Raw genomic sequence first — 17063 nt, 5'->3', positions numbered from 1 at the left:
CTAGCTCAACATCTTTTGACCTGAAAGCAGACTTTTTGGCCCAGTTTTTGGTAAATTTCTTTGCCAAAATGATTTTCATTTTTTTTTTAAGCTGGGCACTGTACTTAAATATATGGGTGTGCCAGAATCCCTGTACATTATCTTTGGCCTGAAAACTGGCGGAGAATATGACTATAATGAAGTTTATGAATTTAGTTTTATTCTGCTGGGCAGCACAGTACCGGGCAAACCTTTACATCTCTGGCCAAAACCTTGCCCCCCACATCTGCCTCTCCTTTGAAATGTTAAACTGCAGTACGCTCCATAAAATCTTCTTCCATGAGCATGCTGTTCAAGCAAGAGTACCAGCAAAAGGATTTTTCACTTTGAACTACCATCACAACAAGAACATCATGGTGCAGGAACCTGTGTTTATTATTTTGTACTCGCTGGCACCATCCTAGAGTGGCCTTCATTATTAATGGAAACATGTCTAATATGTGGTCTATTTGCTGGGGTTTTGCAACAGACATGTCATTATTTGGCCTAGAGGTGCATGGAATGGACATAGTAAATCATCCAATTTAAGCGATAATTACTGAACCTCTGTATGTTAAAAGAGCAGCACAGTCCTTTAAACAATGAAATAAATGGCAATATTGTATAAGTTAGGCAACATCAAGTCAAGTCTGATATTTGAGGCGCAGATATTTTCCCCACTATATCATAAAAGAGCAAGTTAATAAACACAGCATTAATTGTGCTTCTAACTGTAATCAGATGTTCCCAACAGTACTAACGGCAAAGCTTGAAACCACCAATTTGGGTTTTAAAACTAATTATCACATTCATAAAGATATTGCAGCTATTGTTCACAAGAGTCGATTTTAACCTGTTCACTGTTGCCAATGTAAATGTAATGACTGCCCCCCAAATACAGTTTTTGTGATCGACTAAAGAACTTTCCTCTGTCTTTGCCTGGTGTTTATAAATTACATTTTGACATCATCCCCTTGTAGTTTGCTGGCACTTGTTTTTCTGCCATGTTGATTTGTTTATTGCTTCATTGTCGGCAGGGAATGCAGAACATTTATTCTGGACGCTGGGCTAATCATTTGCTCTGTCATAGAGGACACTTAATAACAGAGACACAACAAACTTGACGCTCACACGGTGTATGATGTTGCCTTGGAGATGGACGGTTACACACAAGGATCTTAACTGGGATGAAGTAAGAAGCAGTAGTAAAGATCGTGATATGAATTTACAAGACAAAAGCACATTTCTATGTGCAACATTAAGTAAACTCATTTTGTTTCAGAGCACACTAGGCTCCAGCAGAGCTTATAACCTCTCTGGTTAAAGGAAATATAATAAAAAGAAATTAAATCCTTATTCATAACAAGTCATAGTACTCCCAAATATATCGGTAAAGTTGGATTAAGCATTCTAAAGTATCCTAAGATACATAAACTGAATATCACAGACAGGAGAGTTTCAGATGGACCCCGAGACTGGTAACCTGGCCTCCTAAGTGATAAAAGGAAGAAGCTACTAGTATGTCTCAAGCTAAAAGGAAAGCAAAACGATGTTCATTTTAAAAGTTTTATCTGTTTGGGCAACACAATGAAATCAAATATTTTTTCATATTTTACACGAGAACAATGTAGAGAGCCATTAATGATATCTGACCTCTGTTAATGTACATTTAAGTACTAATAACATTGTACATATACAAAAAGGATCATGTTAGCTGCTACGCAAATGTGGACTCTACAGCCCTACTGGAACTAGAAGAGCAGCCCAAAGATGTGATCCTCCATGGGTTTTTATGGCTTCCAGTGCACTCAGGGTTTCCAAAGAGTTCTGTGTATGACAACATTTAATTTAATCTAACCCTAAACATGCACTATGAGGTAAACCGAAATTTTATAGTTAATTTCATACAACGCTCCTGTTTTTTTTTTCAGAATTGCTGGCCCTTTAATAACCTTGGTTACTGCTGGACCCTAGAGCCCACGATCAGATCAGCCCAATATCAATATGGGCATAACGGGAGCGATCCGCTTGTTTAGAGACATCGCCAAACTGTGTATGGCCACTTTAAAATAACTGCGGGTGCCACACAATTCAGCAGCTCTCCCACCCAGTGATTTTATCTTTATTTCTTCTTTATGGGAGAATCAGGGTATTTATCTGGTGGACAGTCCCAGTTTGTACATTTTTTAACATTACAATAACAGAACATTTAAAGAGTTTGGTATTTTGCATGGTGGAACATACTTTTAAAATGATTATATTGCATTTATATAATGGTTAGATGATTTGAACTTAACACTGGAGGAATTTTAGCATATGGACATCAAGTTCAATGTATCTGTTCATGTTACAGTATATTCTTTTTAGGTAACAGCAACTTATATTTTAGCGCTATTATCCTTTTATGGACCTTTTTGCTCATCTGTCTAACTGCAAGCGTTTATACCTAAGCATATATTACACATGTTGTGACAGAAATCTAAAAATAGGATAGAAATAGACTGGAACTTATCCATAATAATATCTGAAGACAGCTGTAAAAAGGACTGTAGGCACCAAAGGGAGTTAAATTTATGGCTTTTCGGGGAAGTGCAATCAATTTATTGCATTCAGGGTTAGTGCTTTGCAGCTAAAGGCTTTAAATAATACGAAAAGTCTCAGACATGCCAGACAGGGACGGAATCCTGTTAAAGGTTTCCCTTCCAGCCAAAGATAAAACATTCCTGGAATTACAGATATCTCCATATGCTGCTCGAAGGGGAAAAACAAAATTTGCCTTCACCTGAGTTTTTCCCTGCTTACTAGAATAGAACAAAATGTTTGTTTTATTTGCCCATGGGTGGTGATTCATTTTTCTGCATGTCCTTTCCAAAAATATAACAAATAAATAGCCGCTTCAAAGCTGAGGTGAGATCTTTCCTATGATCAAAGACATCTTCTGCAGAAAGCAGCTATTTGCTGTCTCAAATGTTTTTACTTTCAAAAGCCAGACCACAAACTAAGGGCAAGAGTAACATGGCATCTGGACCAGAGACAGGCAATCTGTAGTTCCCCGGGTGCTTCTGAACTATGGCTCATAGCAGCCTCAGCCAGACTGCAAGCTGAATATCCAGATTTATCCTAGTCAAACAGCAGATCTGCACAATGTCTTCTGTGTAGTGTTGCCACCTTTTTTGAAAATAAATTTCAGCCTTACTATACCAAATATATTTTACCGCTATTACCTGAATATTACCTGTAGCGTATCTCCAGCACCTAGTGACATGCAGGCACTTATAGAGTATCAGGGTAGGGAGAAGGGATGTGAAATGTATGAAAAACGGATCTATTCAACTTGCTTGTGTTGTGGCTTACACCTAAAAGCAACTGTTTACATTCTAAGCAAGGTATTTGCTGTATATAAAATGCGCAAATAGAACAGTAGATGCTCCTGCATCCTTCACCAGAAAAGAAAATGGCAAGTCTCCAGCAGGAAGCCACCTACAGTGCAAGGATATCAATGGAGCAGTCTTCCAATTTAATACAAAACTACCAAACCCAACTCTTCAGCTGCTGCACGGGTGAGTACTAGGAGTTGTATTTCACTACATCTGGATAGCCTAAAGATTGAAATCCATGCAATATTTACAGAACATAGCAGGATTTTCCATTTGCACCCTGGTTCCAACTGTCGACACAAACCCTTGCACAAAAATGAAACATCTAGATCCGTTCCATGTCTGTTGACAGAGGAGGAAGTCGGTTCCATCTGCCAAGTGTGAATCTTCATAATTCTGCCAGATCCCAAGAAGCAGCTCTGTATCAAGTAAACAGCTGTGTGACTTTACAGAAAAAAATTGTGTTCTCAATTAAGCCAGTTTAAAAAACAAAAAAAAACTCCCCTCTGTGTGGGTTTTCCAGAAACATCACTTAGTATTATAAATTAGAAGACAGATAAAGCAAAAGATGACCAGTAAATGATCCAGTATAAAAAAAATCTTTCCTTTTGCATTTGGCATTAGAGATTAAGCAACAATGCTGTAACCTGTGAGCCTGAAGCAGTCGACCCATATCTGTAAGGAGATGAAAGGAGTCCATGACTGGAGAAGGACGAGGCTGCACAGTTCAGGAAGCAACATGGACAACAAGGGAAGAGTCGAGCCCCAGCTGCCCATCCAGTACTGAGGACCTTATTTAGTACATTAAAGGGGTTGTTCACCTTCAAACAACTAGTTGTTATCAGATAGATCACCAGAAATAATGACTTTTTCCAATGACTTTCTATTTTCTATGTGTCACGGTTTTTCTAATATTGAAGTATAAAGTGTCATTTCTCTCCTTCTGAAGCAGCTCTGGGAGGGGGGGGTCGCCGATCCTGTAAACTGTTCTAAATTGATACATTTAGTTGATACATTTCTTATCTTTGTCCCTGCTGAGCAGAATCTCTGGGTTTCATTACAGGCAGCTGTTAGACTTGATACAATTGTTGCTAATACTCCAGAGATGCTGCTGAGAAATGTATCAACTAAATGTTGCAAAATTGTAACAGTTCAGAATCTGCACCTGGATCACTGAGCTGCCAGACTCAAACACCAGAAGACAGGAACATTCAACTTTAAACTTAGATTTTGGAAAAAACGTAAGAAATAAATAATGGAAAGTAATTGGAAAAAGTCATTATTTCTAGGGAACAATCTAAAAACAACTAAATTGAAAAAAGTGTTTGGAAGGTGAACAACCCCTTTAATATTGTGATGGCAAGACATGATGCAATAAAAATCAAGAATTCAGCATGAAAGAAAATATTTTTACATTAAAGGGGTTCTTTACCATTGAGTTAACTTTTTTATGCTATAGAGGGACCAATTCAAAGCAACTTTTCAACTGGCCTTTTTTTTAATAGTTTCTTAATTATTTGCCTTCTTCTTTTGACTCTTTCCAGCTTTCAAATGGGGGTCACTGACCCCATCTAAAAATCAAATGCTCTGTAAGGCTACACATTTAGGGGCAGATTCATTGAGGTTCAAGTTGTGTTTTCCACGAAAACTTCTATGTTAAAATTTTGAGGAAAATTTTGATTCAAAAAAGGATTTTTCAGGTTTAATAAAAAAAAAATCTAGAATTTTAGAGATTTATTATACCCCAACCCTGTAAATAGCATGAATTCAAAAATACATCATCTAAAACCTGTCAGAGTCAATGGCAGAGGTCCCTTGAACCATTTGAAGAAGTTAATAGCCTTCATGATGTTGATGAAGTTTTTTTCGGAGGGTTGCGCTTGAAAACTCAATCAATTCGAGCGATTTCAGTTTTTGTGTTGTTAACCCCAAACTCTCTGATTCGCGTTTTTTCCATTTGAGTTTCTTGTTTATTAGAAACCATTCGAGTTGGGGGTTCATTTGAGGTTTAAAAAAAGTGCACATTTGTTATTGCTACTTATTACTCATATTTCTATTTGGGCCTTCTCCTATTCATATTCCAGTCTCCTATTCAAATCAATGCATGGATAATTTGGTCCATAGCAACCAGACTGCTAAAATTGCAAAGTGGATAACTACTAAATCAAAAGCTAAATACTGTTACAGTTTTACAACAATAATGTAAAAAATTGCAAACGAATAATGAAAAATTGCAAATTGTTAGAGAATATCATCTTAACATCATACTAAAAGTTAACTCAAAAGTCAACAACGCATTTTAAAGACCGAAATAATTTCAAAAATAATGTTAGTTTAAAATAAGAATTCGGGCATGCTAAAGTTTGTGTAATCCTACACAAATGATTAGTCAAAAAACTGAATTGTATCTAAACCCAACCCCTTATTTTCAAACTCAGATCTGAGGGAATAAAATGGCATCAACTGGGAACAAAATGAGAAACCTCCAAACAAAAATAAAATAAATTGCTAGCATTGCGTGTGTCTGCATCCTAATCTGAATGCTGGATTTTGTGCTTCCATAATCAATAGGTATCTTTTTTGGTGTTACTGGTTCTATTTAGTACCTAAAGCATCTACCTCTGGCTTAATCTTATAGAAGACACACATTATGTATTTCTGTACTTCTACTGAAAAAACAGCACATTGAATTTCAGGTGATAAATATTCAATAAAACATTTATACAAAATTTCATAGGTCTTTAAAGTTAATTAAGTATTGTAATGGGCCATTATAAAAGCAACACATCTGTCTGTAAATTCATTCTTTCCAGGATTCCAACATAATCCTAAACCTGATAACACATTAGTGGTGGCATTTTTCATATGCATTTACTTTTCTTGTTAGAGGGAGGAACGTTCACTCCTAGTTCCAAACTTCAGAAGAATTCCTTTGTACTGTCAGTATGATTTATAGTTAAGTACTGCAGCTTGAAAATTATGCATAGAGTACAGGTTTTTTTTTATGGGTTTGTACATCTCCTGCTGATCACATTTAAATGTAGTACAGAGTGGGCGTGTGCAGTATATGTAGTGTTACATCTCAGACAGTGCTATATTAATCCATTCCTTGCCAACCACTTCAATGAAATATCCTGAACCAGTTAAAAGAAATGCCTTGAATTAAATGAGAACGACATTATTTCAGCATCAGTCTGAATATTGTTTATGCTCTTGCAGCCTATCAATTTAAAAATCTGTCAAGAACCCATTTGAGAAAAGCTTAAAAGAAATGTCAACACAAAAAAAGATTTTTTGCCTAATAAAAGAAAAAACATAATTCACAATTTTGCATTATACATTCATTATAAATGTTCTATGTTTTTTAAGTTATTTGTATATGTATTGCTCTCTTTTTGCCTCCTCCTCACTGATTTGCATATGCGAATTAGGGTTCAGACTCAGTATACAGCCAATTATTTCGGGGGTTCCGCCGAATCCAAAATAGTGGATTTGGTGCATCCCTACCTTTAAGAGGAGCTGGGCAAGAGTACAACACCTAAGCAAGCTCAAAGTTAAGAACCTACTGAGTGGAAGCACCACTACTACTAAGTTTTGACAGATGTTCTCCATTGCCAACTCAAAGGTTGCTACAATAAAGTTATTATAAAACGTGTATTAAAGTTACACACTGCTGCTATAGCAACTATACTGTAAATAGATATGCTCAACATTCTACATGTGTGTTGGCACTGCAAAAACATTGATGATAATACACTGATGGTTTTCCAGTATGTCGACTTATTTGGGGATTGTCCTTCACCTGAAGAAAACGCCAACTCTTTGGTAAATGGGGGCTGTTGTTCAGAAGCAGCAGAAGAGTGCATATCCCTGAATCCAAGGAATTGTATTGGGTCATTGGGTGACACTACAGTGGAGCATGCACATACCAAAGAACAATCATAAAAGGCAGAAGAGGTTAATGTTCATCCACATTCCCAAATGGTTGCTTAATTGCTGTGAGTGTTGCATTACAGTACATCTGCCTGAGGCTTTTCTTGTACTTTAAACCAATAAAACATTTTTTTCTGCTGTATGTCTAATACAAAATGTCACTCTATTAGTTTCTTCCTTCTTTATCTTATATATTTGACATAAACAGTTTGGTGTCCAGGTCAAAATTATTGAAAAGAAAATTTGACAACTATTTTTTTTATAATAAAAATGTCAAGATTTCTAAAAATGCTGCATAATGTTGGTACATGCCCACACAGAGATACATGCAGGCAGTTTTCATACAATATACTGCCAGTCCATTAAAAAACTGCCATACCAATGGTCCATTGGTGCTTCTAGCGTGTACCGTTATCCACAAATTTAAGCTATCCTGAAAAGCGGCAACCAGAGTGAGACTGCTTTTGGTGAGGCACATATTACAAATACTAATCTGGCAAATGAAAAGCACCAAAGCTAATTTTTATCAAGGCTGTATAATGTTTCAACAAAAGAACAGGCCAAAAAGTAACATTCTGAAGCAGTTTGTAAGACTCAATTCCTTCTAGTATTGAAATGGTTTAGGAGAAACATTAGGTTGCATACAAAAAAGGAGAGGGGATTGGTCAATGCACATTCCCTGGTCCTGTCTCATAAGTAATCTAGTATCTATGCAAGTGCATGTTTTTGGTTACAAAGCTATGATCATAAAATTGGTAAGCCACAATACCACGTCAAGATAAACCCCATATGGTGGTCCCTTACTATCTACCTCTAGTGCACTTCCATAGATACTAAATAACTTTTAAGACAGATGACCAGGGAATGTGCATTGATCAATGCCCCTCCTTTTTCGTATGCTTATAGTTAATATGGCCAGAACAGTAGCACTTCCATTGTATGTAATTATATTTTTACTTGGCCTTGGAGTGCTCCCACAACCCCCCTTCTTTTTTTTTGCATTCTTGTATTGTAGCAGAGTTATTCTGTTGGAAGTCTAGCAGTTAAGCTGCAGGCCAAGCTTCCTGTGGTTATAGCAGCCCCCCACACCTGTCCCTTTAAATGTGGCCACATGCCTTTAAAAATGGATGTTGGTTTGGGCACGGGCTCTCTCTTAAAAGCCACAATGGCTAGTTAATTTGGCCAGAACAGTAGTACTTCCAATGTATTTAAATATATCTTTACTTATACTTAGAGTGCTCCCACTACTCCCCCCCTTTTTTGCAGAAACATTAGCAAGTCCAGATGTGGTGCCCCGAGGCCGTGCCGAAGGGTCCTAGTGCCCGTCATTGCTACGCAGGGTCCTAGCGCCAACCAATTTTCACACGCAACCCCCTACCTTCCCACTGGAGCCCATGCATGCATGCGCCGGAGCACTGGCGATTAGTGCTTTTTAGAATGCGGCTGGGTGGCATGCTGCCCCCACAGTCCTTCCGCCCTAGGCCCGGGCCTTTGTGGTCTAGCAACAAATCCGGGCCTGAACATTAAGTGGCCCGGAGAAAGGAAATCTTTGTCTGTCCTGAGAATAGTAATGTCCAAAAAAATAAATAAAAATAAACGGAAGGAGTTTTTAATTAGTACAGGTATGGGATATTACTGTGTGAATGCAGCAGTCACTACAATAAATGGCTACATAATAATGAATGATTTCTCATACAGAAGCCTACAATCTGAGGACACATACTACCAAAATGAAGATGATATGTACGCCAGTGCAGATTTGCTAATTCAATATCGCATAACCTTTCCTAAAGGCATATACTTCAAGAAAGATAACCAGTGAATCTTCAGCATCAAGTCAGATTAACATAAACCAAATTACGGGAATGAAAAATCTTATTAAAACAATGATATGTATCAAAATTAATTATAAAAAATTGCAGGCTCAACGGATTCAAAATTAAAAAAAAAAAAGATGATACTGTTACTGCTCCTTGTTCATGGCCTTGTAATGCATGTGACTACTTCACTGAAAGGGTTTCAAACAACCCTGTTTCTACAATTTGGAGACTTAAATTAATAGAACAAAAATATTCCAAGGGTTTAGCAAAGCCACCAGTGTTTTCCGTTTTTTTGTTCTTCTGTGCATTTCATATTTTTAATACTTCACATATTTGCCAAAATAAATTACCAACACAGGTATGGGATCTGTTATCCAGAAACCCCGATATTCAGAAATATCCAAATTACAGGAAGGTCCTCACCCATAAACTTTTAAACAAATAATTGCATTTTTTTTAAACAACTTTTTCTGTGTAATAATAAGACAGTAATGTGTACTTGATCCTAAAATATAATTAATGCATATTAGTGGCAAAACAAGCCTATTGGGTTTAATGTAGGTTTATTTTTATTTTTTTTAAAATAGAATCATAAACACTAGTAGGTAAAAATAATGCAGTAAATCTCTCAGGTCTCAAGGTAAAGAACTCACCGGTATAGAGAAGGGGCCCAGGTGCACCGCCCTGAACCTTCAACTGAAGGAGCGGATAACCGTATAGAAAAATTGAACAGGCACTTCCAAGGACCAATCTTCCAGGCAAACTTTTCAGTTAAAAGGTACTTTATTTATTATAGTGCACTAGGATACAACCTAACGCGTTTCATATCGATAGTATACTTAATCATATGATTAAGTATCCTATCGATACGAAACGAGCTACTGTAGGTTGTATCCTAGTGCACTAGGATTGAGACAGAGCTCCTTAATGTAATGGCAGGACAAATTAATATTGAAGTATTATTCACATTTTTAGTTTTTTACTGCACAAAAATGTAACACTTTTAGAACAAAACAATTTTAAGTATATCTAAATTATGTCATCAAACAAGCATCCAATTATACAATGTATTTGATTGTTTTGTCTTTGCATTTGATTTGATTTGTCTTGTTAGTGATTTGGTACTGAATGTATTTAGTAATTAGGGATGCACCCAATCCACTATTTTGGGATTCGGCTGAATCCTGATTGAAATATTAGGCGGAGTACTGAAACGAATCCAAAAAAGCAAGTAGTTAAAAACATTTTTACTTCCTTGTTTGTGTGATGAAAAAGTCACTTGGTTCCGCCAAAACCTGAAACCTGCTTAAAAAGGCTGAATCCTGTATTCAGTGCATCCCTATTAATAATACAGACCAGCAGAAATGCAAATATGAAAAGTAATAATTTACATGAAGCTAGCCACAAATAATGTGGTACAGGAGGGGAAGAAACATTAATGAGGTTGTATAAGCTGCAATAGTGATATTGTTGGTCCCGTCTGTCTTAATTTTCAAATTTATTATAACACGATAGGGAGGCTTTTGGGAAGAAAAGCATACATTCAAACTAGTAATTGGGGGGGGGGGGGGAAAGGACTTAAGTAGTCTTTAATGAATAATTTGGCTGAGTGATATTTATATTTTTTGTTGTAGTTCCTGTATATGTAGAAAGGGGCAATGTGTTAATGAGTTTCCTTGTGGCTAATTTCCTGAACAGCATGCTCTATGTATGTTTCAACTAGGAGCCTAGGTTCTTGGCACAGCTACATTTACAAAAAGTAGTAGTCCTAGGAACACAAACCACTATTCGGCAGAAAATAATTTTATTTTACCAGGCTCAAAAGCATCAAAGTTACACACTTATACAAAACAAACTAAGCTCTGGCAAATATTCTGTTGTCTACAGATCTATCCATGTACCCCAAGGAGTAAATTGAAAGTTGAAGTGAGGGAACAAAAGCAAACATAAGAAAAAAAAAACCCTAGATAAGTACATTTTATATTCTGTCCAATTGTATGTTGTTTAAAGCATTGCCAATTTGTGAAGTGCTAGGTTATTTATGAAGTGTTTGGGATGCTTCATTTAGGTAATAACAATCCGGAGAAAATTGGATGTTAGCAGCCAGAAGCGAAAGCTGATTATGACGTTTCCACATTATAGTTTTTTTTCCTCATTTGTAAAGAAAATCATAGGGAGAATAGGAAAAAAAAAATCACAAAATGACATCCACGGATGTTTGTGATGCAGGATGTTCTATGAGCAATTATCAAGAGAAAGACAGAAAATTGACCCATTTACTCTGAAAAGTTGTTCGCCATTTCATTTCATGCCCATTTCAGAACACTCAGTTCTTACGAGGGCGGAATATAGATTATAACCTTTGTATTTTTTTATGTTTAGGGGGGAAAAAAGCAAACAAAACAAGGGTCTTCCAAAGTTGTCTGACTATTTGTGCAACAAGGTTTCAGGAATTCTCCGTATTTGGTATCTCACCTATTTGGTATAAGCCTGAAGCATTTCCAAATTGCCAGTGGCTTTCAGCTTCATTGCTTTGCCAAAGAGGTTAAAAAATTATATTTATAATAGAGAGATGTGCTAGCTGTAGCTAACCGAAGTTGCCAATTTTTTGGCTGCACAAAATGCTATATTTAAGGAGTCGACTAAATACCAAACTCTCCATATAAAATGTTTGAATCCTGAACCTAATATCAATCCTAATTTGCAAAATCCCCCCACCTCAATTTGCAGAATACAAAAAAAAAAAAAAGATATTTAGTCACATGATGTTTAAAGTTTGGATTCAGTTCTGCCAGGCACTGGGGTAAATAAATGTATCCAGGATTCAGTGTATGTTCTTTTTCTTCCAAAAAGTTCAACTTTTGTCTCGTCGGTCCACAAGGTATTTTCCCAAAAGTCTTGGCAATCATTAAGATGTTTTTTAGCAAAATTGAGACGAGCCTTAATGTTCTTTTTGCTTAAAAGTGGTTTGCGCCTTGGAAATCTGCCATGCAGGCCGTTTTTGCCCAGTCTGTTTCTTATGGTGGAGTCGTGAACACTGACCTTAATTGAGGCAAGTGAGGCCTGCAGTTCTTTAGATGTTGTCCTGGGGTCTTTTGTGGCCTCTCGGATGAGTTGTCTCTGCGCTCTTGGGGTAATTTTGGTCGGCCGGCCACTCCTGGGAAGGTTCACCACTGTTCCATGTTTTTGCCATTTGTGGATAATGGCTCTCACTGTGGTTCGCTGGAGTCCCAAAGCTTTAGAAATGGCTTTATAACCTTTACCAGACTGATAGATCTCAATTACTTTTGTTCTCATTTGTTCCTGAATTTTTTTGGATCTTGGCATGATGTCTAGCTTTTGAGGTGCTTTTGGTCTACTTCTCTGTGTCAGGTAGCTCCTATTTAAGTGATTTCTTGATTGAAACAGGTGTGGCCTGGGGGTGAGTACAGAAATTGAACTCAGGTGTGATAAACCACAGTTAAGTTATTTTTTAACAAGGGGGGCAATCACTTTTTCACACAGGCCCATGTAGATTTGGAGTTTTTTTTTCTCCCTTAATAACGTAAACCTTCATTTAAAAACTGCATTTTGTGTTCAATTATGTTATCTTTGACTAATAGTTAACGGTTTTTGATGAGCAGAAACATTTAAGTGTGACAAATATGCAAAAGAATAAGAAATCAGGAAGGGGGCAAATAGTTTTTCACACCACTGTATTGTGGAAGAGGACTGCAGAAGTCAGTACAAAATCACACCAGTACCTTGTTTAAATGTGCTTTCATACATAACACATCGGAAAGGCATACAGATCATGTCAATTTTTGTCAAACCTTTAATCATGGTTTTCCCAAAACTGTCATAAAAATAGAGGAACAAAAAAAATTAAAAAAAACTAAAAAAAAAACTAAAAACTAAACATAGCTGCATTATTTAATAAAGACGAAACACTTTGGATTTGATCATTTTTAAATGAACAAGTTGGAGACATGCCACACTCACAGGTGCTTTCAATAAATGCATTTGTTTAAATACACCCAGGAAATAGGGAATAGCTGTCCCAACTGCACATTTTTATTTCATTTCTTTTGTTGCTGTCCATACCATGGGGTTCACTAGTAGCTGAAAGAACCAGGAATTGTGGGTTTTGGAGGATGCACGCTAAGGACAGATGGCTGCTGATACAAAGTAGAAACAGAACACACCGGCACAACATGGGTACTACTAGCAGGTATAACCTTGCCCGTTTATTGCGGATGATCCGCAATAAACGTGCAAGGTTATACCTGCTAGTAGTACCCATGTTGTGCCGGTGTGTTCTGTTTCCACGTTGTTTCTGAGGTTGCCAAATTCCCCTATCATCGAGCACCTGGGATTTGTGTTTTTCTGGATGGCCAGGGTGTGCGAGTGTAAGTTCTTTCTTTTTGCTGATACAAAGTAACCATAGTCAGCCAGCTCAGCAAAGTAGTCAGACAGATCAGCAGGAGAGCAGGGGGCTAGGCTTAGAGAACTGTTCTAAACCATTAAAATTCATGAAAAGTCTGCATATCTTTTAATTGATGTATATTGCAAAGTTGCTTGAAATTATGTTTACTTTTCAAAAAGCTTAAGTTATGTTTGTGTGGAGTTCCCCTTTAATTTTTGTTGGTGGCAAATCAATCCTGTTGGGTTTATTTATTATTTAAATTTTTTTTTAGTAGACTTAAGGTAGGGAAATCCAAATTACTGAAAGATCCCTTATCCGAAAAACACCAGGCCCCAAGCATTCTGGATAACAGGTTTCATACATGTACTAGATATACTATAGCACTAACATAAACAAGAGTACCCCTCATTTTCCCCTTTCCTAAGGGAAAGATTACACGTAAGCAGGAAGAAACTGGAAAACAACGGCAGAACATTCGTTTTATTCAATTTAATATCTGGTAAATCAATCTACATTTTGGGCAACACTAATCATTGGTTCAATGCAATGTGTCTTAATTTTTTAATTTTTAACTAAATAGTAACTCATCACTGATCCCTATCACATTTTATGAAGCATGTGCAAAGCAAAAAAACAGGGGAGATAAATCAAAGTCAGAACTGGGATATTCTCAACCATTTGAATTGAATCAAATTTACTAACCCTTATCTGACAATTTCTGTCACGTTTCAGCAGAACAGTAAAAATCTGTAGGATCCCGCTCATTTATCAAAATATTTCTACATTTCCCCACAATGACTTTTTCATCAGTAAGTGTTACCAGGTTAAACATTGTTTCCTTTGGGCAGAAATCTTGAAGGGACTAGATCTTTGAACCGATTTTTAAATCCGTTGAAAACAATTAGGCAAATCAGTGCCATTTTGAATGTGATGTAGCGCTGAAAAAGATTTGTATGCCTCAAACATAATGTTCTGTTGTTTTTTTCTTTTTTAGCGTTGACCATTGTTACTATTTTGAAAATTATTGATCATTTGCAAATATTGCAATTACAAAAGCACTGGCACTTTAGTGAACCTGCATAGGTGTTTTTTCTAGGGGAAAACTTTAGTAAACTGGCACCTAAGATCATTTAAATGTATGGTTTTAGTCACTTGAGAACAGATTTGTGTAATAGTAAATTCAAAGACAAAAGATGTCTGGCAGTCAGTTTGGTGGACTTGGCCACGTATCTACAGCATCCCACGGTTAACTCACTTTTATGAGATTTCCACGAAACAACAAACCACTAAGGTGGGATACACTAGTTTGCTCTCAGAATACCTTCAAGTCCAGGTAGTGGATTTCCCCAGCTGCTGTTAGGCATGTTTCAGTCTCTTTTAATATATTATTAAAAAAAAAAAACATACAAATTCAGAAGCAGTTTTCAACTTCATTCCATGTTCAGTTCATAACTGTATAAATCACAAACCCTCACACTCATTTTAAGCATGGATAATGTAAGTATTTAAGCAACCATAAAAAGTGATTTACTAGCATTAATAAAAGATTCCAAGAACTAGAAAGTAGCTGTCACATTAATTAATAGATAATAAACATCATGAACAGAAGAGAATAAAGATCTCTAGCTACAGTTCTGGGAGGTTAGAAGAGGGCTGTGTGTATGTGGGGGGGGGGGTATTTAAATACAGAAGACAAAACTCAGTGGGATATCTTAAATACACATTGCAATTTTTTTTAATGCTACCCTAATTGTTCTAAGGCAGCCTTATTTATTCTATATAAATAAGTAATGATAATACTTTTGGAACCCAAAAGACCAGCTAGATTATTCAGAATAAGCAATTAATAGAGGAAAGGCTACTGGCACTTTTCTAAAGCTCTTCTTTGTCATGCCAGTCCATAATTAGGAGGACAGTATAACAATGTGAAATTTGGTCCTAATTTTTACTTTGGGGTAACTTAGAATTTTAAAGGAGACGTATTTTGTAAAAATAAGAATCTGCCAGTATTTTATACTCATTAAATACAGAAGCAATGTGCTGAGAAATGTCATGTTTTGGGCTGATTTATTGAATATTTCTGCAAAAACCCTACTTGTCTCACCCATCTGTTCAGCTTCCTGCTGCCTCTTTTCCCAGGCTGTTCAGGGGAGCTGGCAGCACTTTGCAAATTGCACTGTATGAAAGGAACCAATTAGAATCTAGGTGGACCTGAAAGGAAACTGAAGCCTGTTTTTGCCTGTGTGATTGTGGGTCTATGATTGGCTGTCCCCCTACTACTGAGCTTCTGGTTCTGGTGAGCTGACCGTTAGAATATGCCAACCCCTCATTTAAAAAAAGGACAGGAACCGTAGCAGATCTATAGGGAGCTCCAATAAAGGGTATTTTTTTAAAGAATAATATTTAAATATATTCATTTTTAATATGAATGTGTAATGTTTATATTTAATATTAATGTTTAGCCCAAATTAAAAGCAGCACCAGATATTATTCATTAGTGCCTACAATATTAGGTGGGTTTTCATCAATCTTATATAATAATGGAGATTCCTATAAAAATATATTGATAATGGGTTGAGTGCAGAGGACTCTTGTAGTTGACTATATGTATTTTGTGGTCACACCCTCATTACACCCCCGCCTAATGGTTTTAAAAAATAGTGGTGAGCACAACTTTCCCTTGTTTGTTATAGTTATACAGGAGCAGTGACCAGCTCCATGTTGTAGCTCCCACCCTTCCCAGCTATAGTCAGGTGATCCCACTGGTGTCTAATAAAAGGGCAGCCAAGTTTGGGGGTTTTACTTTGAAAGCAGCTAGTAAGTTGCAGGTAAAACTTAGTCCCTTTGTAAAATGTATAATTAAGCAATTGAATTCTTATTGAATCAGATGAAAATTAAGCGTAGGACTGGCCAGATATGGGATGACTTTGACGTAGTTGGCCAGCTTAAATATATTGCAATATATGGACAAACAATCCCTGTGTTGTTTAAAGGGTAAGGCATTTTTTAGTGGCAGTATGCACAAAATGTCTCTGTCTTAAATATATTGATAATGGGTTGAGTGCAGAGGACTCTTGTATTTGTCTATATGTATTTTGTGGTCACACCCTCATTGCACCCCCGCCTAATGGTTTTAAAAAATAGTGGTGAGCACAACTTTCCCTTGTTTGATTCCTCAAGCCCCTCACACAGTCCACTGAGCTATATGGATTTCACCTTTCTTTTCTTTGACCACTGTACAGCTAAATAGAGTATCCCAGTCATAATGATAAACAGGAATGGGTTATTGTTTAGCAGTGAAGAGTCAGTTACATTAATACTAGGAAATAAAGTTATAAAAACTGATTAAAAAAAAAAGTCATTCTAATATATAAAGAAGTTTATTTATGCGTGGTGTGTTCTTTGGCTGGCCTCAAGTGTACAGCTGCACATGATATAGCCGAAATTGGAGCACAGATAGGGGAGCTCTGAGGGTACAACCAGCTGCATACAGCATCCATAGGTAAATGT

The 17063-nt window shown here is 36.7% G+C and overlaps 1 protein-coding gene across 8 annotated transcripts in view; it reads right to left on the bottom strand.

Moving 5' to 3' along the window:
* lpp.L (LIM domain containing preferred translocation partner in lipoma L homeolog) overlaps window positions 1–17063 on the bottom strand; it is a 198532-nt gene that overhangs the window by 11957 nt on the left and 169512 nt on the right.

Source organism: Xenopus laevis, chromosome 5L (assembly GCF_017654675.1).
Source record: "Xenopus laevis strain J_2021 chromosome 5L, Xenopus_laevis_v10.1, whole genome shotgun sequence".
In the NCBI taxonomy this organism is placed as follows: Eukaryota; Metazoa; Chordata; class Amphibia; order Anura; family Pipidae; genus Xenopus; species Xenopus laevis.
This window is presented reverse-complemented; position numbering and strand designations above follow the sequence as displayed.